Genomic DNA, 14,572 nt, shown 5'->3' with positions numbered 1-14,572 from the left:
GAAGGCAGGAGTTGGTGGTGATTGATGGATGGATGGATGGCAGGGATCCTGAGTGCTCCGGGTCTTTTACTCTTCTTCTTGGGATGGGGAGTTGCTGTGAAGTTTGCAGCCTCCTGGTTCTCCCTCCTGTCTCCTGCTCACACCGGAGCTGATCCCCATTCCATTCTAAACAGGCGATGCATGCAGCAGCAGCAGCAACTCTGCTTAAAGGGGCCGCCTACACTTCTGCTCTTTTGTTGTTTGTTACACATGGAAACCTTCAGGCTCTGACATTCCTCCATTCAGGATCGCTGCTGCCATCTGCTGCTCGCACTAGCACAGCCACTATACGACTTCATTTGTCGGATTTTTTTTTTAAGATTGCAAAGAATTCTACATTGTAATACATTATTAAATATTATTATAGATTATTACAATTACTAATCTAATTTTACAGTTTGCTTCTTGTTACTTATTATCGAATTCTGGTGGAAAGGTGCAATGCTCACAGAAAACAGCAGACACAAGGTTTTACACTTATCTGTTCTCAAACACCTTTTATACATTTATTATTATCAGACTCATTTCATTTATCTCTATCACAGGTATTAGTATTTATTCATTTTATACAGTGCAAAATTATATGCGTCAATCTTATGCAGCGCTTCACATACTGTAATATTTAAGTGGTAGGCTCCTCTTGCACATCATACTGGAGGCGCTTACAGAAGCTACATAAAATAAAGTTTAATATTGTTTTTATTACTGGAATTGACCATGGGCTCATTCATACAATCGTCCAGGGGGCAGTAAAAGCAGGAGGTTGAGCTGTGGTTTTATCACACAACCCAACCCCCCACTTATACTAGGGCATGTTATGGCCGGAATACACGATAAGAAAATCGGCCGAAAATTTCCGTTCAGCGAAGGATCGGCCGATATTCTACTCGTTAATGCCCAGCCATCAGTGACCGATATCGATATTGTGAACGAAAAATCCCATTTGAAAAAAGCGAAAAATTCTGTCGTCTCGTTTGGGAACTAACGATATTCTATACGTTGGTGTTAAGGTGGTTCATTTAAAATCTGTAGAACATCATCAAGAATGCACTGTTTCGATGGTCGACGGTCAAACGGTCGGGCGATATTCGGCCTGTGTATGTTGGCAACGTTTTCGACCAAGGAACACTTTTTCATAAGTCGGTGGTCGAATGATTGGGCGATATTCGGCCCGTGTATTCCAGCCATAACTCTCAGGGCTGTACACATGCCACAGCCACAATGATTTGCTTTGCAGCAAAAATTAAATGCCATGATGTACTCACATGAATAGGGAAAATGTGCAACGTATGCCGTTGTGGCACGGTGGGTTGGCATTTCGAGGGTAAAAGTGATTCTAAAGAATCTCATTATTTTTTTTTAAATAACAAACATGTTATACTTACCTGCTCTGTATAATGGTTTTGCACAGAGAAGCCGCGTTACGAGTGCAGCCTGCCCCCCCCCCCACCCCTCTTCTTCGCTCTACACTCGGACTCCCTGGCTGTGATTGACAGCAACAGGAGGCAATAGCTCTCTTTGCTGTGTGAGCCAATGAGTATAGAGAGACCCAGCAGAGCTGCTGCTCTCAATCACAATGCTAGATTGAGATGGTCAGGTAAGTAGTAGCTGGGGGTGGAGCTACACCCAAAAGGTTTTCTTTTTACCTTAACGCATAGAATGCATTAAGGTAAAAATACCTTCTGCCTTTACAGCCACTTTAACCACTTGCCGATTGCCCGCCGCATATATACTGCAGCAGGCTGGCTCGGCTTCGCGAACCGCCATATAGGTACCAGAGGCGGACGACCACCCCTATTAGGAAGCAAGGAAGCCGAACCAAGGGACCAGCGGCACCCGCGATCACTCCCCCTCTGGAATGAACACAGAAAGCTTAGGTTGTATGTGTGTGTGTGTGTGTGTGGGGGGGGGGGGGGTCCACTGAAGGTGAATTTTGACTATTTTCAAGCTTTAGGATAATATTAACCACGTTAAGACCGGAGGATTTTCCTGCTTAATGACCAGGCCGCTTTTTTCAACTTGGCACTACACGACTTTAACTGACAATTGCGCGGTCATGCAATGCTGTACCCAAACGGAATTTACGTCCTTTTTTTCCCACAAACAGAGCTTTCTTTTGGTGGTATTTGATCACCTCTGTGCTTTTTATTTTTTGCGGTAATAATAAAAAAAGAGCAAACATTTTGCAAAAAATTGACATTTTCTATTTTGACAGTTAAAAATTATCCAATATATTAAATTTTTGTCATATATTTAGGCCAAAATGTATTTAGCTACATGTCTTTGACAAAAAAAAATTCTCAATGAGCGTATTTTTAACCACTTTAAGACCAGAAGATTTTAACCCCTTCCTGACCAGGCCATATTTTGCGATTCGGCTCCGCGTTACTTTAACCGACAATTGCGCAGTCGTGTATTGCTGTACCCAAATGAAATTTACATCCTTCCCCCTCCCCCCCCCCCACAAATAGAGCTTTCTTTTGGTGGTATTTGATCACCTGTGCAATTTTAATTAAAAAAAAAAAGAAAAAGAGCGACAATTTTGAAAAAAAAAACAATATTTTTCACATTCTGATATATAACATTCCCCCCAAAAAAATTTACAAATCAATTTTTTTTAACATTTTGGCCAATTTGTTTTTTGCTACATATTTTTGGTAAAAAAAAATCGCAATAAGCGTATTTTGATTGGTTTGCGCAAAAGTAACTAACTACGGGGAAGATTTGTCATTTTTATTGTTTTTTTTTACTAGTAATGGCGGCGATCTGCAATTTTTTGTGGGACTGTGACATTGCGACGGACAGATTGGACCCCTAACTGACATTTTTGACACTTTTGGGGGGACCAGTGACATTACTACAGTAATCAGTGCTAAAAATATGCACTGCTACTGTAATAATGACACTGGCAGGGAAGGGGTTAACATTGTTGGGGATCAAGGGGTTAAATGTGTGCCTCACGCTTACTGACGTGTGTGGGGGGAGGGGGTTGTATGACACAGACACAGATCGCAGGTTCAGCTATGCTGAATCCTGTGACCTGTACCTGCCTGTCACATAGAAGATGTGTAAACAAAGCGGGTGGATTTTCTCACTCTTTCCCTGATGATCGGGGAAGAGAGACGGTGATCGCCGCCTCTCCTCCTCCGGCCTGACTCCAGCTGTGCCTACACACAGCGGGAGCGAGCCGCCGAGACAGGGAGGAATCCAGCGACGTAGGTCTATTGTCGCTGGACCCAGGGCTGCCATCTTGCTGCAGTAGCAGCAACGTGAGCAGTCTTAAAGTGGTTAAAGATACCATTTTTATTTTATTTTTAATAATAAACATGTTATACTTACCTGCTCTGTGCAATGGTTTTGCACAGAGAGAAGCCCCAATCCTCCTCTTCTCTGGTCTTCCACCAGTGCTGGGCTTCTTTCCCCTGCTGAGTGCCCCCATAGCAAGCCACTTGCTATAGGGGCACTCATGTGTGCTCACTCCAGAGCCCCACTCCGAGTGACCATAAGACACACAGTACAGGGCTTAGCCCTGCCCCCCCCCCCCGCTCACTCGCTGCCAAAGGCTCCCACTGCTGTGTCTCAGCCAATGAGGAGGCAAAGGGCTTGGAGAGCAGCAGCTCTTGTGCACATCACTGGATCGGGCTCAGGTATGTATTAGGGGAGGTCTGGGGGGAAGCTGCATAGAGGAGGTTTCTTACCTTAATGCACAGAACGCATGAAGGCAAAAAAAACCTTTAGCCTTTATAGCCACTTTAAAGCTACAAATATGTCCTGGGAATGTGGTACGAAACTCGATTATCCAGAGGAAACCCACACAAACACAGAGAGAACATGCAAACCCCATGAAATTAGTGTCTTTGTCAGAATTTGAATTAAGGACCCCAGTGCTGCAAAGTGTGTGTGCTAACTACTGAGCTACTGTGCTACATTGGAGCAACATACTGTCTATTTATGATTCACATCAAAGCCCAGTTAGCACATGCCCACCCACTTATACATAAATAAATGATTCCACGCATAAATTAACTTGTCTTTTAACAGAGCTTGTCCACACCAGCTCTGTTGGGCTGCATTGTTCAACACATAGACAAGGCAATTGCCTAATGTCCCATTGCACTGGTGTAATAAAAAAAATATATGTTGTATTTTTGGACAACTCACCATGTTGCAAAGTTCTAATAATGCATCATAAAAAGGATCTACCATGCATCTACCTGTACTTCAGTGGGCTGCAAAGTTTTAAAAAAAGGGTAAAAAAAGCAGGTACTGTGATGCATTGTATAATACATTGCAGTGTCATTGCACAACGCACATCAGTGGGCGCAATTTAGGCAGGCGCACCTTCACACGCGCCCGCTGGTTTGAATGGGCCCTTAAGTAGATGTAAATTATACTGTAGGTAGTTTACAGTTAGTTTCTTTAACTAGAACTATAAGCAAAAGCAAAAATGACATATATGATTATTATGATTGCAGGTATTAACCCCATTCAGTTACCAGAATATAATATTTTTTGCTATAGCAGGCAAATAAAGCACTGCGAGGGAGATTTACTAAATCTGGTGCAGCCGTACATAGTAATCAATCAGCTTCTTACTTCAAGTGGTTACAAAGCCTTAAGGTTTTTCACCTTAAGGCTCCTTTCACACAGGCTTTCTGAACTGGTTTGCCAGTCAGTTTTTCAGGCGGACCTGATCGGGTGCTCCATGCAGCCCTATGGAGAAGCGGATGTCAGTGATGACATCTTCGCTGACACCCACTGCTATCCGATCCAATCCTATCTGTGAAATCCGGACAGATGGAAACCCTATTTTCCATCCATCTGGAGGAATGGATCAGATGAGATCGGATGAAAACGGACAGGAGATTCATTTTCATCCAATCTCCCTTAGGAGGAGAGCGGAGATCTGACAGCAAAGTAAGCGGAGAAGTAGCTGTCCTGTGGATAGATCCCCACTGAGCAAAACAGAGTGCGGCAGGCGCACCGCCCCTGTGAAAGGGGCCTTATGCATTCTTTGCATTAAAGCGGAGTTCCGAGCACAAAATCGACCTACTCCATCTGCTTGCTCTTCTTCACCTGAAAAGGAATTGGATAGTTAGGGTTATTTTTTTTTTTTTTTACTTACCGTAATTGTAGATAGAAATACTCACCTATTTTCCACTTCCTGCCTCTGTGGCCACGGCCCGCGCCGTCACTTCCAGTTTGCAATGATTCCTGGGAGCTGAACGTCATCGCTCCCAGGAATCAATGCGACGGCACCGGCCCCGCTCGTCACTTCCGGTGCAACGCTGCGTTCCCTGCTAAACAGCTTCTGGGCATGCTCAGAAGCTGTGAAGGAATGCGGCGCCGCACCGGAAGTGACGAGAGGGGCCGGTGAAGGCGCATTCTGGGAGAAGAAGACGCGGAAGAGGACGCAGAATAGGATCGCGCTGGCTTCAGCTGCCCACAACAGAGATGGCAACGCTGGAGAAGAAATTTTAAAAGTGAGTATTTCTTCTTGCAGGTAAGTGCGAACCGGGACAGATCAGAGGCTAGCCATTGTGGAATGTACTAGCCCTGACTGTCCCAGGGGTATTTTCATTGAAAAAACGATTCTGTGCCCGGAACTCCGCTTTAAGGTGAAAAGCCTTTTGTGCTGCAGCTCCCTGCCTGACCTCCCCTTTTCTTTCCTGAGCCTAATCCGATCCAGCATTGTGCATGAGCGCAGCAGCTCCAGCCTCTGTCGCTCTCCTTATTGAACAGATTAATAGCAGCAGGAGCCATTAGCTCCGGCTGCTATCAATCAAAAGTTGTGACATGGGAGCAGGGCCGAGTCCCGCTGTCTGCATCAATTCCCCGCCCCCCCCCGGAAAGTGGCTTTCCGTGGGGGCACCCAATGAAGAGGAGGGGCCTGGGACGGTGGCAGGGGACCCAAGAAGAGGATTGGGGCTGCTCTGTACAAAACCATTGCACAGAGCAGGTAAGTATAGGCTTGTTTGTTATTTATATTTTTAAAAAAATCAAACGTTTAGTATCACTTTAAGCTTGTTCAATTAAGCTTTGACTATAAATCCTAGAAGCTAATTGGCCAGATTTTGCATGCTCCAGTTTAGTAAATCATAAAAGTGATTTTTATTTTTTTAATAAAATACTTGTTTTTTCCTTTTTGCATCCTTTGTTTTATCTTAATGTTGTTGCTCTCCTCTTTCCATGCATGCAGCCCAGCAAAAGCCGTATGAGATTTTTGGGTTTCCTGATGGTGACAACCACATACCATGTTTGCAGAGATGGACATTTTAGTCTTCATCAAAAGTTTTTGTGAAAAGGTGACAATTGAGGAGCAGAACTGGGAGACACAATATTGTCTCCTTATAACAGGACATGCCTGAAACAGGACCTCCATGTATTATAAGCTGTAAATATAAAAATATAGAAATAATAAAGAAAATGACTTCCTATTATTGTAATAACATCTAAAAGCTAAACTATAGTGACAGAAAAAACTTTATGTTGGTGGAGGGTCCTCCCTCCCCACTGCCTGATTTATCTGCTTAATTTGCCAAGGGGATGACAAATGAGGTGATACACCTACCTTATACCTCACCCCCCCCCCCCCCCCACCAGGCTTCTACCCTCCACAATCAGTCCTCTAAAGTGGATTTTGTTTGTTGTTCGATAGGTTGCAGCTTTTTGATGTCATCTTGTACAGTGCGGGACCAGCAGTCCTCCACTGTATATCATGCCACCAATAGTCTACCCAAAACCCAGGACTTCGGACAATGGAGGAGGGATAAGGATCCTGGGTGAGGCCATTGACTGGGGCCTCACAGATGCATCCTGGGAAGGCTACTTTCTCTTCCCCCTCAGATAATGTGCAATGTTCCAGGAAGCTGGCCCAAAGTTCTAAAAAGAAAAGGGATTTTTTATGCCATTTTTCTATTGCTTGGTAAATAAAGCCTTTTTCTTTATTCAACTTGGTGCTTTAGGTAACGACCCTTTTTGGGTTTTTTATAGCCCAGTTTTTGCAGAAAGTAAAGGGAGATGGCTTCTTCTGCCCTAGGACCTGTTCACACCTAACTGCATACTATATGCAGTCAGCAATTCCTGTGCAGTAAAATCTTCAACCTATTCATTTGAATGGGCTTAAACTGCACTGGATTGCACCCAAAGCAGGGCATGCCCTACTTTTAAAAATGCACTGCAACCGGGTCATAGGGTACTACTGTACCATGTGTTCTGGTGCAGGCAAACACACTGCATTTGGAATATCATTGACACCATTAGCAGATCACACAGGCAGTGTGTTTGAAAGCAATGTGGGAAATGTGCACAGAATATGGGTTTCCCGCACCATATTCTGAGCCACTGTGAGAAAAATGGAGAAGAAAATAAAAAAAAAAAGGAATGCAAAAAATAATAAAATTCTGCAATAATCCATGACTATCTGTTTGGAGATTGCCATTTTTAAACATTTTAGAGGCGCCTTTGTTGTAATATTTAGGCTAAGGGTAGAATTCCTCTTTTAAAGCCAAACCTGTGCATTTGCCTAATTTAGTCTATTTTGCTGCAATTTGCCCATCTTCTAAATTCCCCTTTCTCTCGGGAAATCCAAGTCTCATTCACATTCACCTTATTGTTAAAACAGTCAATGTTGGGTTGTTAGGCACCAATCCTTTCTACACATTCACCTTCATTGATTTTATCATTAATTTCCTAGGGACACCCATCAGACTTGATCCACTCAATCATCTAAAACTATCTAGACACCCCACAAATGAGGTCTGTGCCTTAAATTTCTAATTTCTACACAATAGGCATTCACCCCATGCCCCTGGCTCAACCACATTTTAAACCCCAACCAAAAGATGAGCCAAATGTCAGGGTTAATCCTTTTTTTTTTTTTTATAATAAGCCCCCTAAAATCACAGCATTGCAAATTAGAATTGGGGACATATTCCCAGAGATGGAATAAGATTAGGGATACCTGGGATCATGGCTCAGTCACATGGCTAAGGTCACCGATTGATCACCTTCTCTGAGTCACATTAATTTTAATGAGAACTGCTACACTAGAGATTTGCAGTCATGAAGCTGAGCATTTGATCTCCTGCCACGGCACAACACCACAATTTAAGGCAAGGGCTTTGCAGGTCAAATTTTGTCACAAAAAAATAGATATTTATTGTCATTTCAGGAGATTTTGGGGTTATTGAGAAATAAGTGTTATGTGATAGCTCACTGTACTCAATATCAGAGGACAGTCCTAGGTTTTGTCCATGGAGATTTGATGTCTTTTTTTTTGCAAAATTGTACAGTTCTCTACACTATCGTTCTTTTTCTGCACGCTTAGATTTGTCATCATCAAAGTGTTCATGTAAATATTGTGACAGTGCAGCATCAGCATGGAAAAGCTTGCAGGCGATACAATGACCCAATCCTGAAGTGGTTTCATTGTCTCAGCTATGTAGAACTGCACACCAAAAAATGGATCAAATGGGAATTTTAAGGTAGAACAATATTCCAATCCAGAAAATCTTGCTAAGAATACTATACATTTTTATTTCTCTGAAATGCAGAGAAGATGAAAAGGGTATATAAAATGTTTCTACTTATAGAACAGAGTAAAAGAATTCTAAAACCTCCCAAAGAAGGCCAATTAGTGTATGTTCACTGTCACAGTATAATGTGCTATATATATATATATATATATATATATATATATATATATATATATATATATATATATATATATATATATATATATTCATAAATAGATGGCAATATTGGGCTGAGAGCATTTTTGTGGATGCCCGCTCACTTCTCCAGGAGGAATATGGGTGAGGTGTCTGTTATGTATAATATCTCACAGTGGCATCAATAAAAAGACTCAACCTGTCCACGCATCAGTCATCAGTGTCTAAAGCAGGCCAAAGATGGTGCGATTTTTTCCCTGCAACCTTGAACTGCAGGAAAAAAAATAGATTGATTCCCCCATTAACACAGTCAGTGTTGATGGGGGAATCCCTCCGATGAAGCTATCGTGTTCTCCTGGCGGGGGGGAGCCATCCCAGATGGGAGAACACACAGGGATTATTGCTAGCGACTATAGCTGCTGGCAATAATCACATGAAAAATCCAACAGGCTGGTTATACTTAAGTTGATCGATCGATCAACTTGGGTACATTCAGCCTGCCCTTACAGGGTCAGAATCTCGGCTGGTCCCAGCTGAGTTGGCCGAGAATCAATCTGTCTATTGCCGACTTGAAGGGGTAAATATCTAAACTGTGTTCTGTCTAAATCCATCCCATCTTCATAGATATGTTTCAAAGGTCGTTTTTCAAATTAGCAAAAAATTGACAGTAAGAGGCAAAGGAAATTGACTCAGGAACGTTGGTAGCCCTTGATGAATCCTATCTGCAGTCTCACAGTGTGCCCTCTCACAAAGGAATACATCGGGGTGCCAGCTATTAAAGTGATACTAAAGGGTATATGTTTTTTTAAGTGAAATGTTATTATACCCACTCTTTGATGTGTATATCAATATATTAAAAAAAAAATGACTGCTGCTGCGGTATGAGGTGTAAACATACTTTAAAAATATGATATGCGAATCCAGCGCTGTCTAATCAAACAACCTATACAATCCCGCTCAAAATAAATTATGATCTCTACCCCAAAAACAATCAAATGTTGAAAAAACCACTGAAAGTGTTTTAATGTTTTTTCACTATTTAATTGTATTTGGGGTAGAGATCATAATTTATTTTCTTTTACAGAGGGATTATTTTTCTACTATTTTTCTTCTGTTTTTTATTCAGCAGAATGGACATTTTGATGTCTCGCTAGGCCCCTTGTGGGATCTATTCTGTGGCCCCTGAAGTCACATGTTGTTAGCACTGTTGGGAACTCTTTGGTTCAGCTCTATGACAGTCCTGGATACCAAATTTTAATGATGCAACTTTATTTTGTGACCTGCTCATTCTGGTATGCTTATTTTTTCTAAAAATTATTAATGTTTTTGATACTATGGAAGCAGTTGTTGTGTTCATTATATCTGTTTTCATCCTAGATACCATCCTTGGTTCTCTGTCTTATGACCCCTGAAGAAGATACAATAATAATTTACATTGAAACGCGTTGCGTCTTCACAGTCCAATGTGGATAGAAATGTTCCAACATGGTCCCACTCTTGTAAAAGTCGCAATGTTTTTTTATTGTAAAAATTTGATATTTTTCTACCATTTTTTGTATGTATCAATAAATTTATACCTTATTACTATTACTTTGGTTCTTAGTGTAATGCTCATCAAAGTCCCATTAGAGGCTTTTTTTCATAATTTATTTTGCGCAGGATTGTATAAGTAGTTTGATTAGACAGCGCTGGGTTCACATATTACATTTTTAATATACATTTTTTTTGTTTAAAATAAAAAAAAAGGTTATACTTACCTTTTGCACAGAAAGGTCCCTTACCGCCTCCTGGCTGGTATGCCACTCCTCACGCCCTCCTCGCAGGAGTTTGACTGACAGCACCAGAAGGCAGAGGCGTAACTAGAACCTTCAGGGCCCTGATGCAAGAAACCATGAAGGGCCCCCCCAGATCCCTGGCCGGGGCCCTTCCCTTCAAGCCCAGGGCTCTTCCCACTAATCCCGGGGCTCTTTACTCTCGTTGCATGGCCTTTTATTACGGTCCCGCAGCAGGATCCTTTCACAAGTTCTGCAGTGGGCTCCTTTCCTGCAATCTTGGGGCCTCCCCACAGTGGTGCAATGCCAGGGCCCGGTCGCAAGTGTGACTTTTGCAATCCTGGAAGTTCACCCACAGGTTTGCTACTGGGCCCCCTGGAGCATGGGGCCCGGTAGCAATCGCAACCCCTGCAACCCCTGTAGTTACGCCCCTGCCAGAAGGCTATAGCTCCACTGCCCTCAGTGTCTCCTGTGAGACCAGGGAATGTGGGGAGCAGAGCTGGAGTGTGGTGCAGCCCCGGAACGGTCCCAGCAGCCAAGTAGGGATGGGAATAGGTAGCTGTGGCTTGCCAGTTTGGTTAATGAATAATGATTAATGATATTCTCTATGATTTCAGATTTTGCTCTTAGTTTATAATAGTGTTTTAACAGTTTATCTTTGTTTTTGCTACCACAATGATTTGTGATTGGTGTAAGTGTGCGGCTGGAGGGAGTGTATACTGTGTGGTATGGGCACTACAGACTTCCCATAAACAAAAAACAGACCGACTACATAACTCCTCACAAAGGCAATGGTGGGTTAGTAGCACTTTTTGGCTCTGAGGAAGAGGGTCCTCCCTTGAAACGCGTCAGTCCGGTATCCCATCACCTAGCACTATAGGAGTATCCTGGCTGTCTTGGAGTCGATTGGTTGCATTGTTCCATTGTCTTTGCATGCGTGCAACTATCATATATTTGTGAGTAGAATGTATGTTGCTTACTTGGATTTTAAATAAACCTTTTTAGTGGTAATGTACAAGGTCAGTGCGCCCTTCTCTTGTTGTTTTTAATGGGAATAGGTAGGACAGGTTGTGGGGCATTTTAACCTTAATGTGGTGAATGCATTAGGGTAAAAAATTCTTTAGGGCTCATTTACACTTGATGCAGTCAGGTGTATTTTTAAACGTAGCATAAATGCAGTACTAACGCCTGTATTCCAATGGGTCTTGTCTATACTATTGCATTGCTTATATGTGCATTTACAAAAAAGGTACAGCGTGATGCATTTGTCTAAACTTCAAACACACTTAAGTGCGCACAAATGCACCGCAAACATGCATGAACACGTGCAAACAAGTGTAAACGCATACATTAAAATAAATAATTGTGCCAAAAATGCACTGCAAATGCATGTAAATGCACTAAAAATTCACGCAACTGAGCATCCAGAAGCACACAGTGAACGTAGCAATTGTGCTGTAAATGAGCCCTTAGGCTTTAGAATCACTTTAAGGACCAATAAATCCAAATCTCTTTTCCTACACTGCTAAAAGCACTGTAACCCAATATGCCAAAAGTCATTTTAAAGCTGATTTTGTCAGTTTAAACCAGCGAAACAGATTCTAGGTGCTTCAGAACAAAAGATGTGCACGGTCTTACAGTTTGTTTTCTTTAGAAAGCAGCCAAAGCCTTAGCAGAAAAGTCTATCTTCTGTCAGCATGTTGCAGAGAAGGGCTCTTGTTTTATGCGCGTGTAGCACCCTCCTAGATTGGTGCTAGGTAAAGCATTTATTTTGCTCCATCTGCTTTTCAGGGGAGCCTGATCTGTTAGATATGCCTGTTACATGTGTCCAGGTGAGGGAGTGTCCCCACTGTATCCAATAGGTGAGCCTGTAGGACAGTAGAGGAAACCTAGCCAGTGACACACAAGGTTTTGTGGCAGTCTTATTGGGAGGGCACCACCGCAGTGCATCCAGGGATTAACCATAAAAACTGAGGGCACATGTGACAGGACATCATTGGCGGTTAAGCAGTCCCAGGAGGAGGGTGACGGCTGTCTCTCCTCCTGCATGCAGAGGAAAGTGGTCACAGGCAGTCAGCCTAGTGAGCCAGGTGTGAAGCTGAGCCTTGAGGGTCCTGGAGAAGCTGACGGTGGAGTTGTGGACAGAGTCACCTGGGAAAAACAGTGTCTGTGAGTACCAGGGGGCTTGTCAAGGGATCTGCCCAGGTGAGGTCACCTCACTCCGGTGAGGTCAGTGGACAGAAGGTCAGCTCACACAGTTAGTGAGTAAAGAGGGTGCCAAGTAGATACCTTGAGAGTGTAAAGGGGGTGTCAAGTATAACCCTGAAGAGTAATATACCAAGTAGTGCACCTTTAAATTACTTCACTGCAGTGGCAAGGTGAAGCAGTGGCATTGCCGCATTCAACATAGTTAGAAGTCTTCAAGTTGTGCATAGTTACTAAGTTGGAGTATCCCACTCATCCCATGCCAAGTTCTAAAATAAAAGCAACAAAAACCAAATCCCCTGGTCTGTTTACTGACTGAGCCAAGCACTTAAAGTCTTAAGAATCCACCAGTTGTTGCTATGGGTAACCCACGGAATCTGCTTCAAGCAGCTACCAAGGGAGTAGTGCTGCATGTGGAAGCAGTGGTCTCTCTGCAAAAAAAAGAAAAACCCACAACCCCTGCTCAGTTAGGATTGGTTCACACCTACAGGTGCACCGTGCAACAGAGCACAGGCATAATTCTGCACATGTTTTGCACATTTCCACCCATTTTGTGTAGGGCAATACATTTATTTCAACAGGCTGCCCTACATGTGAGAAAGGTGGAAAAGAAGTCCTTGACTCTTTTCCAAAAATGCACCACTTAGTTTGGCACATGTGAAAATGTGCACATTTGTAGAGGCGTTGGGTACAGTTGACCATTAATGGCACTGCCGTGTGTCTGCTAAATGGCAGTGCACTTCTCTGGGAACAATCATGTTTATGTTCCCAACACGTAAAGGTCTAAAACAAGCTTTAGATCTAGAGCTCTCCAGTGAGCGGTGACCATGAGCTTCCTAGACTGCAAAGCTTAGGAGCGGTGGCAGTCCCATTGACTTAAATGGAGCATGGTCGGCAAGTGGCACCGCAGCAATGTATACAGGCATGTCTGCTGGTCATGGTAACTTGCCAGTAGGCAGTTAGGGGCAGTAAAATGTGGATTAATCACCTGTTTTTACCACCTATCTGCCTCACATGTGAACAAGGCTATACATATTTGCATATTATTAATGATTTAATGCTGAAAGTATGAAAAGTGCATTCATTGTTGCTGATATATACTGTATACACAGTGACCTTACAGGTATGTTTGCATATTTGGGCAATTCTGTCATTTAAAGCCCAATTTAATTCTTGCTATTACTTATGGCAGGAATACACGATAAGTAAATCGTATGGAAATTTTCGTTCAGCGAATTTTCTACTCGTTGAAGAAAAAAGACCGAAAAAATGAAAAAATGGTAAAATTCTGTTGTATCGTTTGTGAACGAATGATTTTCTATTCTATTTGTTTTCTATTCGTTAGTGTGAAGGTCGTCAGTAGAAAATCTTTAAAACATTATCACGCATGAGCGGAAATAGCTGGCGACCCGGAAGCAGTGTTCAAGAACGAAGTTTTGTAAACACTAATGAAAAATTCCAAATAAACAAGGCAAAATAAATGACAGCAAAAATATAGATACGGTTTCAATGCTGGTCCCTTCAACGAAGAGGGTAGGAACGTTCGTGCTGGTAAGAAGGGCATGGCTACAAGGCAACACGCACACTACATCACTTCCACTTGTACATAAAACGTCAACACTAAGTATGAAATTGATTGCTCTTTGAAAGATTTTTTCGATTGTTAATGTTGGCGACGATTTTGACCAACGAACGCTGTTTTATTGGTCGGCGATCGAACAATCGGTCGATATTCGAACTGTTTATTCCTGCTATTGGTGTACTGATCCTAGTCTGAACCCACTGATACCGTCAGGAAGCAGTCATCTCTCCTTGGCCAATTATAAGTGGCTAAAGTCTTCTCTGCCCTGCAGCCGCACTTATACAAGGGGCATGCATACCTTC

The 14,572-nt window shown here is 42.7% G+C and overlaps 1 protein-coding gene across 4 annotated transcripts in view; it reads right to left on the bottom strand.

The window, feature by feature from the left end:
• ROBO1 (roundabout guidance receptor 1) overlaps window positions 1-14,572 on the bottom strand; it is a gene marked incomplete at its 5' end in the record, with an annotated part of 1,547,889 nt that overhangs the window by 565,518 nt on the left and 967,799 nt on the right. The window lies entirely within an intron of this gene.

Source organism: Pelophylax lessonae, assembly GCF_965119305.1.
Source record: "Pelophylax lessonae genome assembly, chromosome: 2".
Classification (NCBI taxonomy): Eukaryota; Metazoa; Chordata; class Amphibia; order Anura; family Ranidae; genus Pelophylax; species Pelophylax lessonae.
Note: the sequence above shows the minus strand (reverse complement) of the source record. Positions and strands in the feature narration are given on the sequence as shown.